The sequence below is a fragment of the Tympanuchus pallidicinctus genome, unplaced genomic scaffold (assembly GCF_026119805.1).
Source record: "Tympanuchus pallidicinctus isolate F22 unplaced genomic scaffold, pur_lepc_1.0 scaffold20, whole genome shotgun sequence".
Taxonomy (NCBI): domain Eukaryota; kingdom Metazoa; phylum Chordata; class Aves; order Galliformes; family Phasianidae; genus Tympanuchus; species Tympanuchus pallidicinctus.
In genome coordinates, this window is record NW_026294722.1 from 1,348,757 (window position 1) to 1,366,430 (window position 17,674).

Below are 17,674 nucleotides of genomic sequence, written 5' to 3' on the forward strand. Positions count from 1 at the left end.
AGTTACTGTAAATATTATGATAAAAAAAATGCCTGCAGTGGACAGAAAGATGATCAAAAAGCCCTGATATAGAGCAATTCATGTTTCTTCTTTACAATCACTAACGAATCTTAACTTGAACCATGTTATGTTCCCATGTGAGTGATAAGCAATGATTTATTATGAAGTGTCACGAAATCGGAATGCCATACAGTGAGACATGAGCTAGTGGAAAATGTGTTCCCTGTTTCCCAGCCTCATTACTCAAAGATGCAACGTCCCTCTCTCCAAGTCTAATTTACCTGGCTCGTCGAGGCACCCTGATAGCAAGGCAGCACAACCAGGAGTGCAATCCCTGATCCGGGCTGTGCTGGCTGCCTCCCAGCACTGCTGAACACTTTGCACCAACCAGGAGATCCACAGCTAGTGCTGCACACAACGCTTGTGTCCCTAATGATGCTGCCCCCAGAAGCAATTGCTTCGGATTACAGCATCCATTGCTTCATCAGTGCTGTCGGTGCACGAAGGGAAAATAGAACAGCCATCACGAGGAGACAAACAGAGAAGTTTTCTTTATGCTTTGGAGTTTCCACGACTCTCTAATGATTCCCATCTCCCCGTGATCCTAATTCAAGTAACTGGTGTGTGATAGATTCTGTACATAAATCAGTGACAGAAGAGCACGTGCTGCTCCGGCACCGCGGCGGAGATTTACGCTTCGGGCAGCAGGCACACTGCTTGGGTTTTCAGATGGGATTTTGTTGTAAATGGTTCCTCACACAGAAAGAGGAAGCCGGCACACTGTGCGCTGATCCACAGAGCTGCCCTCCTCTCCTGCCAATCCATGCTCTCTGCAGAGCATCACCCAAACAGGCAGAGTCTCTGATTTTTTTTTCTCAGCATTCGCTGAAAGGCCTTGATCCCAACGGTGCTCAGCAATCTCTGGGTCGAGGGGAGCAGCTGCCTGCAGCCGGCCTGAAGCCTGCAGTGCTCCTGCTCTGTGGGAGCGAGGCACAGAGCGGGGCCCTGCAAGGAAGGAGGTCTGCACTGGGCAGGTGCACCAGCAGCTCAGTGTTTTGCTGGAAAGGCGAACCATCTTCCCATTAAAATCTGTCCTCCTATCCAAAAATGTCGATGTAATCAGACCAGACTTACTAAAGATTTGCCAGCACTATCAGTTTCTGCTTCAAAACACGATCCAGTTTTACCATGACAAAATGTTCTAGAAGACCAAAAGTTAAACTTGAACAGAATAAACATGAGAACGAATTTATGTCCTGCAAATTCTTTCGCATGAAATCTTTTTCTTCTATCTCGGCGTGTTTCAACTGGTTCAGTCTGTCTTAAGGCAATAGTAACTGTTGTTTTTCTTGCAGAAAATGTGGAAGTCATCAGAAGAAAATTAACCAGAACTCATCCTTGTCTGAAAGGCTGAGGCTCAGAAATTTCAAATACCTTTTTTTCTATAGAAGTGCTTTATAGAGAATCTTTGTGAAGTACATTCCAGAGAGCAGTTGTCTCGCAGCGCTGACAATGTCTGCTGTTCCAGAGGAGGCTGTGTGTGATGTACCATTCTGAGATATTGTCAGCAAGCCTGGAAATGTGAAGGCACTTTCATAGCTAGGCAAGGATGAAAGGAAAGAGGTTTGAGTTTGCTTTTTTGTTTTGCTTTGTGTCTTTGTCCTAATAAAACATAGCGGTGCGCTCCTAACTTCTCCCCTCCCATTCTGTTCAGAAAGGGAACACAGGTCTCCTGCAGAACAGGGACGGTGTGAGGGGCTGGGGTATCAGGTCCTTCCTACAGCAACAAGCTGTGGGAAACAGTTCTGAGAGCAAAGACGGGAACTCAGCACCTCGCAGCTCCCCTTACTTGTGAACTGAATCTAGAAACAGGAATGGCGCAGCTCGATGATTGGGGCCACCCACAGCTGCCCCCAGTTTGATCACTGAGGAATTCTCTTTAGAGCTGAAGAGACAGATGAGCATCTGCCCATCCCAGACCAGCAGGAGCAGCCTCCTCACCAGCCATCAGCACAGCCTGACACCAGCCAGCCCCACGCAGCCCTGGGCAGTGCTGCCGTGCATCCCACTGCACGCACGTGGCCGGAGGAGCCGTACCTGCTTTGTCTCATCTGCTGTAAATTCGCCTTTCTCAAGGTGCATTACAAAAGCTATTTCTCTTCTGGGATCCATACAGGTGGCATTTTAAAATGTAGCGAGCACCCTAGTCTGCAGAACCTGCTTGTCACAGAAAATGACACAGTTTGCATGTGACCTGTAATGACAGTTGCTAGTTGAAAAGAAACCAGAAATTCAGCTCTATCTTCCACACTTTGGTTGCAGCTGCCATCAACTAAATCTCTCTCCAAGGGCAGATGGTGCCCTGTACAATGAACAATTTAATCTTTAGCAAATAGAGAAACTTTGCCAAAAAATCCGCATTTTTTCCCCTCCAAGAATAGGCTGTCAATAACATGTGCTCTCAAATACATTGTGATTTGATGACTGTATTTTATTTATAGGAAAGCAGAAAACAAAAACATAAATGTTCTCTCTCTGTTTTCCCTTCCCAAGGCCGTGGTCTTCCTGGTACCCCCACATGGGGTTGGTCTGTGTGCACAGGAGTTAGTTCCTGTCAGGGTGCTGCTCTGTACCCATCCAGTTCCTGTGTGCTCCTCTTTGCTGCTCAACACGTGTGTACCTCATGTCATCTCGAGGACTGAGGTGAGCTCAGGGTGCAACCCTGCTCTCTCTCAGCACAAGTAGCAAAAACCTCACGCTTTCCCCAAGGCCAGGGTTTCCCTGCACATCTGTGAAAACCTGGGAAGCTTTTGGGGGATGCATCTCACTGAGACTCCCAGATCCTCTCCCAGCACTTTGCAGAGCCTGTCCACCTGGGAGGGCTCAGGCTGACAGATGTCAGCACTCCCAGTGCTGTTCAGGTGGATTTAGAGGATCTGGCTGTATTTGCTCAGGGATGTCTGCAAACCCCAGGCATTGCTGCGCACTCAGTGGCTCCAACTGCGCTCCTTGTCTGGAGATATGTATACACTCTCCCATTTCAAAGTATATCCTTTTATATTATTACATAGAATATAATGTGTATGCAGAGGAGTTCACACATCTCTCTGAGGTCCCAGGTAGCATCACTGGTTCACATGCACACACAGCCCCACATGGCAGCATTTCCGAGCCCCATGCAGTGCTTGCAGGGTGGCTCCCATCACTGCACTCACTGCACTGTGCTCTCTGCACATTGCCACGTGCTTAACAGTTTTCCTCAACCTGGGTCACAGCTGAGCAACTGAAGGCATACAAAGCTACCTGCGCAGACATCAGAAACTTCTCAAGTGAAAAACCTTGGAAAATGCCAGAGTTTTCTTTTGTCAGATTTCGGTGAGATTTGGCTCTCACCCCACACTGCTGGGCCAGCCCAGCTGGGTCGGTCACACTGCTGCTCTGACATCCTGCAGGGAGGTGCTCTGCAACAGCTGCAGATAGGAGCTCTGATCATCTCAGGGCTACTGAACTCTGGAGGTCTCTTTCTGGCGTTCAGCTCTCAGCAAAGTACCTTCAGCAGAGAGTTTTCTGAGACAAATACAGCTCAGTGGCCTCTGGTTTTTATTAAATGCATTTTCCACCATCCCAGGCAATCTCTAACCCCCAGCACCTGGTGTTCTGTACTCTGCAGACACACCCCGGGAACATCTGAGCTGGAGCCAGCATTGCTTTCCCACTGTCTTGTCCCGCATTCTCACAAGCTTAGCTCAGGGGCCAGCATCACAACGTATAGCAGTGCACTGTGCAGGGACAGGAGTGCCCAGGGCCCTGCAGTGAGCACGGTGGGCTGTGCTGGCAGCTGGCTGCTCCTCCTTGCACAGCACGGGGGCAGCTGCTCCATGCTGGCAGCACCTGGGCTCTGCGCTGCACCCTGTGAGAACAAAGAAGCACCAGGATTAGGATTCACAAGGGTTCTCCTTACCTCTCCCAAAACGCTCTCCTTTCCGAATAGAATGCATTTGCTGAAATGAATATGTTCTATTTATTTATTTAATGTGCTGTTAAATGACCTTCTGGAAAGCTGTTCCTGTCGCAAGGCTTTAAAATGGATGGGCAGGCACAACTTAGAGAGCATGCTCTTTACAATCAGGATGAATCATTTGAGTAGTTACTGTTTAGACTGATATAATTTTAGTTATAATTATGGGTAACGAGAAAGCATTTAGAGCCTGTAATATTGTAATTCATGGTGGGAGAGGTCCTAAATGAAATCAAATACACCCAGATTCACTTTTTCTCCCTCTCTTGTTATTGTGAACATGAGGATGATTCTTTAAGGAATAGATTTTCTGCTGCTGTAAAAATCTAGCAAAAGTAGGTCAGAAATGACATCTAGAGATAACGTGTTTGGTACCACAAAGGGACTGTCTGTGTCTTTCTCTTTGGCCTTTTTAGGAGTCCAACAGTTTATTACTGTTGGGACAGCTGCAGCAGGAAAAGGGTTTGAGCCATAGGCTCTCATGGACTTTGGTGGGTGGATCACAGATTATTTATACACATGTTGTCATTTCATATATCCCTCTAAACCAACACAGGATGATAAGATGCTATTAGCAAAGATCTGGAAATTAACAAATAATAAAATATTTATATATATGCGTTGATGGCTTGGTAATTATTATTAAAGAAAAGCTAAACTTCAGTATCTCCATCTGATATTTAGCCTGTGCTGCACAAGACTGGCATAATGAAGTCCCTCTATCACATTTTCACATTGTAATTTCAGTGATAGAGTTTTCTCATGGTGTTGAACTGCATTACACAAAATGCCCAAACTTTGTGCATCGAGTGCTGTTTGAGCGCCAGCCCACGGTGCCCCACACTGTGGTGACAAACTCCCCGCATACTGCCTGAATCTCTGAGACACTTGATAATGAAATACATAAACTATGACCCTTATCGATTAGGGCTCGCACTAATTAATTTCTCAAAGTCCCATCCCAGCCTGCAGTGACATCAATGCAAAAAAAAAAAAAAAAAAAGAGATAAGAGAAAAGAGAAAAGAAACAAAACCAAGGATGGAGACCTGGGTTGGGCAAAAGACCAAAGGGTGGAACAGTTATCCCACTGAAATCAGTGCCCACTCCCAGTTGATTTTAGTCACGCATGGACGTTGCCATCAGTCAGGTGCACAGAAGCCAAGTTCCTACAACAGCTGCAGGTGGCTGTGAGAGCAGCACTGAGGCACAGCAGCCCGTGTGCAGGCAGTACACACTGCCCTGTGTGAGCTCTTGGACAGCAGGACACACTGGATGCTCTGCGTGCCCCATCCATGGGCCGTGCCATCCCAGCCCTGCACTGGGACCAAGCTGATTGTGCAGCAGGTCTGACCCCAGAGCCTCAGTACCTTCCTCTGGACAAACTGAAGAGCAGAGGCAGCAGGAGGCAGGCTGTTCAGTTTTCCAATCAAAGCTCTTGATAAATATTTCCCACTGGCAGGGAGCCAGCGTGCTGCAGTTACTTTTCTTCAAACCAAGTCTCCTTCCCACACGGGCCCTTTCACTATTACTACATGCTGCTTAATTGTCCTAACGACGTTCCAGAGGCAGAACAGAATTAACCAGCAGTTACTGCTCGCACACAGCTGTGGTTCAGCACAGCCCTCACATCACTGTGCAGGACCAGCCCCCTGTTTGTGCTGCAGCCTGGGACAGGAGCTGGGCGCCGTGTTATGGCAGTGTTCCTTCATGCCACGGGCTGCAAAACCCACTTGGAAAGGTAAAAAGTCAAATGCCTGTGGCACCTCTGCAGGCCGGGCTCAGAGCCTTGCGCAGTGCAAGTCATGACTTTGCTAAGTGTGAACACTCTGGAGCGTTACCTCTGAAACCTACTGGCAGCATTTTAAAGCAGCAGCATGCACTGCTTTTAGTGTGTGTAAGAGGGAATAATGATCTGAGGTATTCAGCTTCAAATGGACTTCCTTGAATTCTCAGGTGCCCAAAATCTCACATTTAGCTGCCGACGCCTCTTCTTTCCTTCCAGTTTCTCCACTGAAGATCTGGGTTGCCAGTGCAAAACAGCATCTCTGTGAGAACTGAAGGTGTAAGGATATTGTGAGACAAACAAAATTATTAACTAATTAGCATGGACTCAATGGATTTTTTTCGTTTTCACCTGGAATTTTTTTTGTAAAGCTCAGTTTGCTTTACTTACATAAAAGCTGCTACTGAATTTCCAGTTGATTTAGCTGGAATACATGGAACGCACCTCAGGATTTGAGTTGTGTCTGCTGAAGTGTGCACGCCCTTGAACAGATATATTTTTCAGTGACATATTTCTCTTTGCCCGCTGCTGGTCTGTTTTTTTCTTTCCTGTGCTCTCTCTCCAGATTGACTTTCACTCCACTTATTGCTTGCCTCATTTCTCACCCTATTTTTCCTTCTTTTTTTTTTTTTTCCCTACTGCTTTTCTCAGTATTTTTCTCCCAGGTTATGAGCAAAACAGAACTCAGCTACGAGCTGAACTTTTAAACCCACATCTTGGATTAAGTAAGGCAAGCCTCCTCCATCTCCACATGGAAGTAACTTCACAAGGAGAGCCACTTAGCACTTTTAGGCAATGCAGAAAAGGAAAGGTGGATGCTGGGGAGGGGAGGTGCACAAGCAGAAACAGCTCAGGAATAGCCCACTAACTCAAGCACAAGGTGGACACCAAGGTGTCCAGGTCACCGTGAGGATTTTAGAGCATGACCTTGACCAGCTGTAAGATGAAACTCTTCATGTTGAGCCAAGTTAAAACCTAACAGAGAGAGCAGCAGAGAGCGATGTGCTCAGAGCACCTGGCAGAGCTGGCACACTGACTCAAGGACTTGTGGGTCACAGAAGAGAATCAGAATCGTTTGAGTTGAAGGGGACCTTGAAGGGTCATCTGGTCCAACTCCCCTGCAGTGAACAGGGACATTTGCAGCTCAGTTGGGTGCTCGGAGCCCCGTGACCTCCATGTCCTTGCCTTTTTGTGAGCCTATGGGTGCGTGGCATAAAGCAAAGCTTCATTCTACAATTTCACTGAATAAAATCCGCATTCGATCAAATCTGGGCATGTGGTCAAAATCTTGGTAACGCTGGTTCCTCTTGCTCTGCTTGCAGGACGAATGCCTTAGCTCCAGCTCTCCAGCCCAGGCTCCCACACCCAGCCCGTCTCTGCGCATCACCCCAATCCTGACATTGAACTCACAGCAACCCGGACCGAGAAGACTGCCAAAAAATCTCCAGCTATTCTTCTTCATCCTCACTAACAATTTGGTAATGAAGTATTGATTTCCACTCTCCTGCTTATGGACGATATTAGATTTTCATTGATAAACTGCACTGGGGCTGTCTGGTCTCCACTGTCCCTTTTTGCTGTCACTAAAACAAAGTGCCACTGAAGTAAGATAATGACTGAGAACATTGATGTACTTATTTCGTCAATTTGTAACACTTGACAGGAAAAAAAAAATTCTTCATAGTTTAATGTCCAACTGTTCTACACAAGATGCAGTCACATTGGAAGCTTTACTTTTCATGGTAATGTCCATTTCCTATTTATAACCCCTTTGGGATAGTTTGTCTAAAGGAAATGTTTCTATTCAGTGCAGCTATTACTGTTGCACCTGGGTTGCCCAATCCAGTCATTGCACTAGGGATCAATACATCACAGTAAGTACAAGAATTATTAAGTTAAAACAGATTCTGAGCCAAAAAACCTCTGAACAATGTTAATCTTCTGTGCAAGTTGTTCAAATAGTTATGCTTAACCATGTTGCTGCCAAAGATTTGTTTGAAATGGATTATTGTCAGTTTGTTCTATTCCTCAGATATATATATATATATATTTAAATCTCCGTTACGGTTTATGACGGGACGTGCGATGGAGTGGTTTTTAGACAGAAGTACTATTGTTAGATTGCTGAGCGTTACGTGAGTGTAGGTATATCTATATATAAATATCACTGTGCACTATCTATATATAGATATAAGATAACACAGTGCAAGTCCTTTCTCAGTTAGGTGCGTGCAAATCCGGATCTCTGAGTCGGAGCCAATGGAGCCCCGTTGGGTTCATGGCCTGCTGGGAGGTCAGGGCTGCCGGCCCGGCCCGGGGGAAGGGCTGAGGATGGCGACTTCAAATCCTAACTTTTTTCATTAAAACTTTGAGCTCCCAATTTTAATTTGTGGAATATTCACGTTAATAATGAGATCTAATTAAGACATCCATTAAAAGCCCGTTAAAGTTAATTTAACGTAAAAATTCCAATAGAACTGTATTAGATTTTCTCCATTAAATTAACGTTATGGATTTTTAACGGATGTCTTAATTATACATTATTATTAACGGGAATACTGTATCACACAGATTAAAATCGGGTCCCAAGTCAACTCACAAGAGCTGGCTGGGCGTGCTGATGCCACCAGCGCGACCTGACGCACTGCCTGCAGAGCCCTGCTTGCTCCAGCCGAGCTTTTCCTGGCAACTGGAGCAACCTGCAGCAGACAAATCCATCTCTGCATTTAACAATGAGCTTTCCTGAGTCTCAAAGGCAAGATGTGCCTGGATCCAGTTGCAAACCGTTACTCCGTCGCAAATGAAATGTTCAAAGTACACTGGGCACAATTTGAGGATTGGATTTTTCTCATGCAAGAGAGAGGGCTTTGGGCTGTCTTCTACTATTATATTTTAGACATTCAAGGATAAAATTTGAGTGCAGCATTCACAACATCGGACTGAATGTGTTTACTGTATCCCCCCTTGCTTTTGCGCATGGGCCTCTTTTGGAGATGTTTGGGAAATTTTGACATGATCCCTAAATTCGACATGGAGGAGAAAAAAAAGGCCCTTCTTATTTACCTCCTAGGGAAAGAGTTGCCCTTATGCCACATATAATAGCAAATTGCTTTTTTTATGGCATGCATAACCTAGATGGGAAAAAATATGGCGCTTGAGGGAAGGAGGGAAAAAGTAAATGAAGTTCCAGGAATGTCATTCTGAAGTAATGAGGCATGGACAGAAAATATACCCCTCACATCATCGGATTGAGATGGCAGTCGAAATAGCTTCATTGAAGTGTCAGCACTCATCCATCAATCAATCATCCACAAGGAAAAATAGCGACAGTACAACGGGGCGGCTTTTATGGGATTTACTCATGGGCATAGGGAATAGCAGCTCAAATGTAGTTCTGACATGAAAAGCAAGGTGCTGATATTATTTTTTATGATGGGAGGATCATAAAGTGAATTGAGAACAGTGAGGTCTGTCTTTGCTTAACCTATTCAACTGGAAATGAACGGAGCTCAACTGGAAATGAGCAGAGCCTTCAGATGGGTTAAGATTGAAGCCTGCGCCGTGCTGAGTGCCGTCCATTGACAACAAAATTCTATTAAAGCAAAATCAATGCATTAGCATCGAGCTCTGCAGAAGCTGTTAAATTGCACAGCCCAGTTCAGAGTTATTAAGTGAAGTTACACAAGGTGAGGGCCCGCAGCACAGACCCAAAGGCAGCGCCGCAATAAAACACCACCTGGGAGAAACTACCAGCATGGCTCCATCCCCGCTCCTTTCCTGAGCTTTTGTAGGTGTTAGAACACTGCTGGCCTCATTCTGGCCCTCGATGGATGAAAATCCCACCGACTCCTGCGCCCACTGGTTGGTGTCCTGCAGTTCTGCCGTGACAGAAATGTGACCCGGAGCTGCAGGAGGGCACCCCCAGCCCAAGCATCGGGGCTGTGCAGGGCACCTGCTGCTCACCTTTGGCAGAAGAGAGGTGTTCCCGTGCCTGCAGCAGGCTGTGGTTGTGCTGGTGGTGAGGAGGGGGGCCAGCATCCATCACCGCCTCATTTGCGAGGGCTTTCTGGCTGTCAGGGCTGGAAGCACCGTGGATCCGGGGCTGATCCCACCGAGGGAGGGCTGGCTCGCCCCACGCCTTGCTTTGCTCGAGAAGCTTTGCTCTGGCACAGGCAAGTGCAGGGACAGCTACTTCATTTAAAATCTGGCCACAAACCTTTATTACACAGTGCTAAACCTTGATTATTTTGCCTGCATCGCTGTCCTCTGGGAACATTTTATATACACATTTGAATTAAGTGATTTTTTTTTTTTTTACAATAAGATATAAAAAAAGAAAATGTACGTCTCTCCTCTCCCTTTCTCTGTATGAAACTGGAAGAGCTGATAGTTTATCTGTCATATAAATCAGGTAACATAGAAAATCATTGCATCTTTTCTCTGTCGTATCTACTCAATATCTATCGCTCTGACTTTTATTCTTATTGGAGATCATCAAAACATTAATTAAAAGCCTGGTGATCAAACAGCCGAATATTTATGATTCACGTCCTTGCTTATTAACAAGTGGCATATTGATACACCACGTATCCAAGCTGTTTATGCTCTTGCACTGCAATAAAGCAGCAAGAATTGTTACCTCTGTACACTGCTTTGAGAGATTTATTCAGAAACCAGAACTCCCTTCCTGCCCCCATACGTGTCAAAAAAAGCCATATCACCTAAAAAATATATATTTTATTTTAAAAAGGGGAGACAAAATTAGCATCGCTTTGGAACCTAATATATAAGAATTCCAGTATATCAGTCTCAGGTGTTTTTCCAGGCCTTTATTATTTCAGTTGAGAAGGAGGACACTTAACTTTAAAAATGGCTGTCATTAGTGCAATAATAATTGTCGGTTTAAAAAAATCTTTGAGAATCCACTAACAAACCTACCTAGTAATTACTTGTCAGTGCAACTTCATCATGATTTTTATTACCTACTTGTGAAAGTATTTACAGGACTGACCTCCCGAGCTTTTTTAGAGATCACGGAGGGTATAGGAAGTCGTGTTTAAAATCAATAATTATATATTAACACAATAGGGGTTGAGGCCTTCCAAGCCATCTTTGCAGGCTGTGGTGCCGGCTCACACTTCTGCAGGGCAATCACTGTTTTCCTAAGTTTTAGTCTCAATTCTTTCCTCCATCGCATTGTGACAAAGCGCCCTGTTTGCCACTGATCCTCTGTGCCCTCTGCCCCTTGTGCAGATCCCCGATGAGGTGTGCAGGCACAGATGGGCTTTGCACGGAAAACAAACAGCAATCTGTGATAGAAGGGCTGAGTACAGAAAAGGCAGGAAAAACAATGGGGTTCGGGGCAGCCCTTGGGTAAGTGCTACCCAGAGGGATTTGCTGTTAGGGTGCTTCTCCCTGCTAATTACAATGGCCTGACCCTGCCTGCAGTCTGTCCCCAGTGCCAGCTGGCCCTGGGATGAGTCCTGCAGGAAGAAGACACTGCAGCCAAACCCACTGAGGAAATAGATGGCCAAAGGTGGCAGACAGAGGTTTCCATGGACGTTTCTTTGCAGCACAGTGGGGCTCTGCTCAGTGCTTGGGGACAGGCTGGGCTGAGGCCGTGTCCCCATCCCCACTGTAACTCTCCAGCTGGTCCAAATGTTCCTGCGACGTGGAGGTGGCTCTCTGTCACACAGAGCTTTTGTCTTCTCAAACAGATATACGATGCAATTTATATTTAAAATTCTCTCCATAAAGACAGTATTGATCACAGATTCCCAATCAATACATTGCAATTACAACGGGCTTTAAGGGCCATCTGTCCCCAAGCAAAAGAACTGATATAACCACCTCTATATTTTTTGAAAAACCACAACTGCTGTGTGCCCATCCTCCTGCACAGCCCGATGCATCATTTTTGCTCCCAGGAAGAGGTGTTTGGGAGCTGCATAGCTGTAATTCCTCTTGCCTGCCCCACACAAAGTGATAGGGGACAGCTTCTCTTCGGGCTACAAAGTCACTATGGGGTCCATGGTGACTTTGCTGGCTGCTTTTCCTGCTGCCCTCACACGTGAGCCACCTGCTGCCTCTTCCCTTCTTCTTCCCACCCCATCTGCTGTAGGAAATGATCCTCCAGGCATTACTGAATTTCTCTAAAACAAATGACTCTTCAGGAACACTGCTGAACAGTTTCAGTCGGGCACCAAGAGGTACAAACTGAGTCTTTTTTATGTATGACACTCTGGGCCACAGACAGAAACACTGCAGATTTTGTAAGGGATAAAACTACAAGTGTCTAACAGTAGATTTCAAGTCACGTGTCACCAAATTAAGGAGCTGCTTCATCAGCACCTGAAGCCAACACACTCCTTTCTGTTGATGGCACTGAATAAATACCCACCACAGAAAGAAATGCTGCCTGCAGTTTCCTTTTCCTTCTTTCCTTAAAGCAGTTTCCTGCAGTATGGCAGCACACCACAAGTACAGAGTGCAGGGTTTTGTTCTCCAAATGTCTTTGGAGGGAAAAGGAGGGAATACAAAAGCGGGGACAGCAGAAGCTGCAGTCAGACCTTCGCAAGTGACCGCGTGCCAGGAGCCGTGGTCACATCCTGAATGCAGCTGTGTGGTGTAAATCCAGAGTAACTCCTTCCTTTGGGTTCGGTTTATTCACAAGAGCCAAGCGCAGTCCGAGCAGTCCTCACCTTGGATTCCTCACGTGTTTAGAGGGTTCTGAAAACAGCTTCAGCAAACAGTCTCTGGGTTGGCGCAGATTAAATCTAAGGCACAGTCTGCACTTCAAAAGTTGTACAGTTATGTCAGGGAAGTGACTGCAAAAACTTCTTGTCGAGGTGACTACAGTGGTAGGAATCCCAGTGTGAAGCCAGTTGTAGCACTAGACAGCAGTGCAGCCTGTGTTGCATTGCTGGACCACTGTTACAGCAGCAGAAGCACTTCTATCCCAGTACACTTCAGCCTGCGCTTTGGCAGCTCGGTGTTTTTTGGCAAAAATATTAAGAGTAGGTAAAGTTTAAGCTGGCACTGCTCTTTTTGGTACCAAAGTGTCTGTACAATATTTTCTTGGAGAGTATTTTTAAGATTAAAGCAATGGTACCTCTGGGCCCAACCGCAGTCATAAACCTCCAGTTTGTCCTCACTCACAGCTCATGACACGGCTTCAGGCCTTTGTAGAAAGCCCTGCTGGACTTCACACGCTCACCCCAAGCAGGTCGGGCGGCTCTGCTGAGGTCACACCACCTAGCTTTCCTCCGAGTAAAGACAACAAATTCTCTCCATAGACACTTCAGATGAGAAAGCAGGAAATAAAGATGGACGTTTTAAAACGCAAATGGAAATAAAACCTTGCTGAGTGCAGCCACAGCACAGCGCAGCCATGGCGCTCCCCCCCGCTGGGTCCCTCCATAGCTGTGCCCACCTGCACTCAGCACCAAGCGAAGCTGCAGATCTCTTCAGTATAGATGAAGCAACGTTTTGGCTTTAGAGCACAGCAAATGCTGGAATGTGCAATACAGGTTGCAAAAGCTGACAAGCTAAACAGTTCTTATTTGGCTCAGGGTACTTAACTGTCGTATGTCTCCGGTACGAGATTCCCTCCCGCCCGGTGCTCAGGCACTCTTATTTGTCCTTTCCTTTCTTAGGGTCTTTTTGGTGTTTTGTTGTTTGTTTGTTTGTTTGTTTTTTTCTGGAGCATTTGTTTTGTCTTTTATTATCTTGAATACGTTAGCACAAACCGTAAGAGATCCAACCTGGTTTTAAATCAGAGCATAGATGGCCATCATGGTGAACCTCTCAGGTTTGCCGTGCCCCAGTGCTTGCGGTGTGTGGTACGTTCCCTATTGGCAGCATCTTCAGGTTACATACATGACCCGTGGTGTTAGTTCTAGCATTTTGTTTAAAATAATAATAATAAAATGAATCAAGAGCTTATTTCTCTTTAAAAAAGAAGTGTATATATTAAACAAATTGCAAAATGAAAGATTAAAGGCATTTTTTATACGAGCAACGCAAACGGGATTCCTTTCAAAGAGGACTGATGGGGACTTCTGCGTAGAATGTTGCAGTGCTGCTGCACTGATTTTGAGACGAGCGCATGCTGTACAGAATACATTGCCTGTGTCCCTGGGCGGAGGGGCAAGCTGCTCTTCGTGGTGCACTGCAGCTTGTTGGGATGGAAAGTTACGCCTTCGATGCATTTTTATACTGTACATATTTGTATATATTAACTATATTGCCATGTTCTGAACACAGATTTTGTTATATCTGCTTGTTTCTGTTTCCTACAAACATTGGTCCATAGCAGGGGATTTTTATTTTGATTTTTTTTTTCTCTAGAAAATATGCTTGTAATTTTTGTTTGTTTCTCTTCTTGGTCGTCACCTTTAATGGCTCATACAGGAATTAGGGATGGGTTTTTTGGAGGAACTGAGAGAAGCAAGGCTGTGTTTGCATGAGAGCTGCCCAACTGCTGGCTGTACCGGGGGGTGGGGGGAGAGGGGAAAGCTCACTCAAGTTTTGCTTTTAAAGCATGCTTTGTCCCATGGGAAAACTCATACACGTACAATTATTCTCTTTGTATTTTATCTAATAGTGCCTGAATATTTTTTTTTTAATGTCTTCTTGGAGGAACTATTCATAATTGTCAAAATTTGAAACATTAGCTTAATTTCGTTTTCATGACCTCTCATTTCTCCCCCTTATTTATTTTGTTGCTGTTTATAATGGGCCCCAAGGCCGTTCCTGACATCGCAGCGTTCCTCTTCCACATTAAGGATGTTTTTAAAATGACTGAGATCGTTGAGCCAACAGGCTGCTTTAATCAAAACCATGTTTCACTCCGTTCCGATGCTACCAGCGGTCGGAGCAGCGCTGTGCTGGAGCACCGTCCCACCTAGCGGTGCAGCTCCGCACAGCGCCCGGCCTGCAGCCAGCGCTGCTTCCAACTGCTTGCTTATTGCCACCGACGTAAACGAAGCAAATTGAAAATGTTAACGATACATATATTTTTTAATATATATCTGGTTGATTGCTCAATAAATTTGTATAATTTATACGAGAGGAGATTACCGCTTTTATTGTTTTGGGTTCCCCCAGACCGATTATTAACAATCAGGACCACGTATCTCATTAAATTTAAATCAGGGCAAACCTATTGAGCGAAGGCCTTTGCTGATGTGCAGGACGCCTGGATTCCAGCATGTTTAGGAAGTATTTCTGTGGATGGTTCCCAAGCGTCGGAATCTCCCAATAGTGATTTCGTGTCCTGTATTTCTGTCGTGGCAAATGGGTGTTAAAAAAATGAATCCCTCAACTTTACCACAGAAAACGTTACTTTTTATGCCCAGGGATTTTTATTTTTATTTTTTTAAATAAAATCACTGCAGTTTTAGAACTGTAATTAAAGCCCTGAATAATAGATCACACATCTTTATCTGTTGTGTTTAAAAGGAAAAAAAAAAAAATAGCCCAAACTGTTCACATAATCCTGAATGCCTCATTTCCATAAAAAAGGTTTCTATACATATATTATTTACATTTTTAAACATGGTAATTCTTTCCTTTGTGGCATAAAATGTCTCTTTTCCACTGCAGCTATTGGAAAGCGACTGCTCACATCTGAAATGTTATCATAATTTGCATCAGGAAACCCAACTGCAGACATTAAGGACTTGGGTGTGTTCAATTATGATTTTGCTGGAGGCTGTCCCTCATTTTAATGCTGCACTCATTGAACTACCTTTCTGAAATCTAGCTGATACGGTTCACCATAGACATGCTTCACAACATCATTAGCTTTGCAAATGGCTTCATTTCAGTCGATGCAGACTTCAGTTTTGGCCAATTGTAAAATGGAAATTTGAAAAGGAAAAAAACAGATGCACTTAAAACATGAAAAGAATTATTTATATGATAAAAATATATTTAGATTTTCAAAGCACAAGACTGAACAGAAGTGCTCTTTTTATGCTTTCTGAAGATGTTACTGTTAAAAGTCTTTCTACATCAGGCTTAATAAATCTGTAATGACATTTGATGGATTGATTTTTGTGCGGGTTTTTCTTTTCTCTCTTTCTTTCCCCCCTCCCTTCTTTCTGTACGGAGAAGAAAAGGACTGACCTGGCGAGGCAGCGGGAGTGAAAACCACAGGAATGTGCCCGTTTTAGTGAAACTCACCAATGGTGCAGAGCAGCCTCCCTTCCCTTAGATGATAATCTTAAATAAGAAGAAAAAAGGAAAAGGAAAATCTAGCGACACCATCCTGAGTTTGTTTCTGCACATCCTTCTCCTTCCCTCATCTGGCTCCTCTGACCACTCCATGCCTGGGTTATTTATGATGTAATCTACAGCAAGGCATTGGGCCGCTGTCACACAAATCCAGGGCTCGCCAGCCATAAAGCAGGCATGATTGAGATACCAAATACCCTTCTCTCAACTGCTCCACCTCAGACGGATGGCTCTGTTTAACACTTAGTTTCCCTAAGCACTCCCTTGCTCCCCGTAAGGCTCCTCCGACGCGGGCGATGCCTCACACCGCAGCTCCGCAGCTCGCGCCGATGCCGCACGAGCCACCTCCTGTTATTTACTGCAGATGAGGCCAGGCCAGCCGCGGCAGAGACTCCCAAGACTTGCATGCATTAAATTGTGATGGGTACAGCATCACCTGTTGGCTGCATGTAATTGCCATCGCTCCTCCTTGGGATGATGAAATAGGAGACGACCTGGAGCCAGCTGTGCGGAGGCAGCGGCACGGCCCCAGCACTGCTCCTGACCCCAAGCCCTGCTCGGGGATACCCAGCCAGCACCATCCTTCCCTTCCTGCCCAGCCTCCGACCCTCTGCGCTCAGAGCCAAGTACTGCTGCCCCATCACATTCCCATCTGCAGCCCCAAGGCCCATCCTGCACCCAGGCACCAAAGGACGAGGGCCGCTCTCCCACTCCTGCCCTCTGGGTCAGTCATTAGCAAGAGCAGTTACGAGCCAGTGCCTCGGATTCTGCAGTATGGGTTGTTGTTGGGATTTTTATTTTTTTTAAAGGAATATATTGCACACATCTCAAGAAACCCCTCTAGGGTAAAATAAAAAAAAATATATAGATGGCTAAAATAACAAATGAATCATAAAACTTAGAGATGGAAAAGGACTATTAGATCATCCAATTTATCTTGCTGTCTGCCAATACAGGTTTGTTCCCTGCAGACCGCTCCCCGGGGCTTTGTCTCGCCTTTCTGACTTAACTCCAGCACACAGGGTCCTCTGCCACTTGCCTTCCTGTGAAGCACAGTTAATGCTTTAGGCATCTTTGATAGGTTTGGGGCCAACTCCTTGCCTGAGGGGAGTCTCACCTGCACGGTGCACTGCCTGCAAACATGTTTACAGCTCCACGAAGCGCCAGCCCTACAGGAATGCGCCCCAGCTCCCAAACAGCATCCAGCACCCGGCTGCAGGGTGAGCCCACGGGCAACCAGGGGCCAGACCTCGTCCATGCTGGGAGCTGGGCCCCCCGAGCAGGGCTCCGTATGCGTGGAGACAGCGCTGAGTTATCCTGAGTTTGAACTTGGATCTTCCCTTTTAATTATTGGTGATACGCTCCAACAGAACAAACAAACAAAATCAACCCTTCAGCTTCTCAGGTGGCTCTTTTGGCTACAGGGCAACTTTGAAAGCTGTTTCAGTTGCTGTTTTTGCTTTCATTTCTGCCGCTCCTTAAAACTGTCTGGATTTAATAAAAGTTAAACGTTTTCATAGGAGAATCAGGCGAGGTGGTTTGCGATCCTTTTATGTACAACATGTATATTACATTATTCAACAATCCAGGAATAAATTTTATCCCCTCTCCCCTTTATTTATATATATTTATA

General features: G+C 45.5%; 1 protein-coding gene across 1 annotated transcript in view; it reads left to right on the forward strand.

The window, feature by feature from the left end:
* TSHZ2 (teashirt zinc finger homeobox 2) overlaps window positions 1-15,850 on the forward strand; it is a 212,201-nt gene extending 196,351 nt beyond the window's left edge. The window contains exon 3 of the mRNA XM_052684262.1: window positions 7,125-15,850. The gene's annotated coding sequence lies outside the window, so the exon portion shown is untranslated. The remainder of the gene's footprint in view (window positions 1-7,124) is intronic.
* The last annotated feature ends 1,824 nt before the right edge of the window (window positions 15,851-17,674 follow it).